The sequence below is a fragment of the Arachis ipaensis genome, chromosome B10 (genome assembly GCF_000816755.2).
Source record: "Arachis ipaensis cultivar K30076 chromosome B10, Araip1.1, whole genome shotgun sequence".
NCBI classification, from domain to species: domain Eukaryota; kingdom Viridiplantae; phylum Streptophyta; class Magnoliopsida; order Fabales; family Fabaceae; genus Arachis; species Arachis ipaensis.
Window position 1 is genome coordinate 129,257,312 of NC_029794.2, and position 663 is coordinate 129,257,974.

Below are 663 nucleotides of genomic sequence, written 5' to 3' on the forward strand. Positions count from 1 at the left end.
GTTTGAAAAAATTCTCTTTAATATTTTATTTATTTTTATTTTTATGATCAACAATAATAAAAAAAATCCGTTTATCATTTTGTACAAATAATTTATTCCATTTTTACAAAATAATAAAGGAGGACATTTAATATTTATTTGTGAATTATTAGTTGTCAATTCTTCCCTTTACCTTACGTAACATCCTGTTTCTGACAAATACTGTGTGTAAGAATATTTTCATGCAACACAGACATTAATTCTTACATGCACATTGCAATGTGTGTGGAACAAAATGGTGTTGTTTAATTTGATGTACCTCAAAACAAAAAGAAAGCAGCCACGCAAAGAGAAAAATTGGTGTAGAACTAATGGATGCCAGCGTTGAAGAACATGGTTTCTGTTTTGTAACATCACCGACCAACGTGATTAGTTGTAGGAGATAATAGTTCAGAAGAATTATTGCCATCATCTGTCATATCATATGCATTCGTTACTTAAAATGTAATTTGAATCAGACTAAAAAATAACTTCAAATAAAATGATAAATTTAAATTCGACAAAATATGCCCCAGATCCCTATCAAATATCAGGTTGGACCGAATACATAAAGCCATTATTAAAAAGACTTACTGCAATATTTAAATTTGCACATCTAAAGATAAGGATAGGGAACAAAAGGTT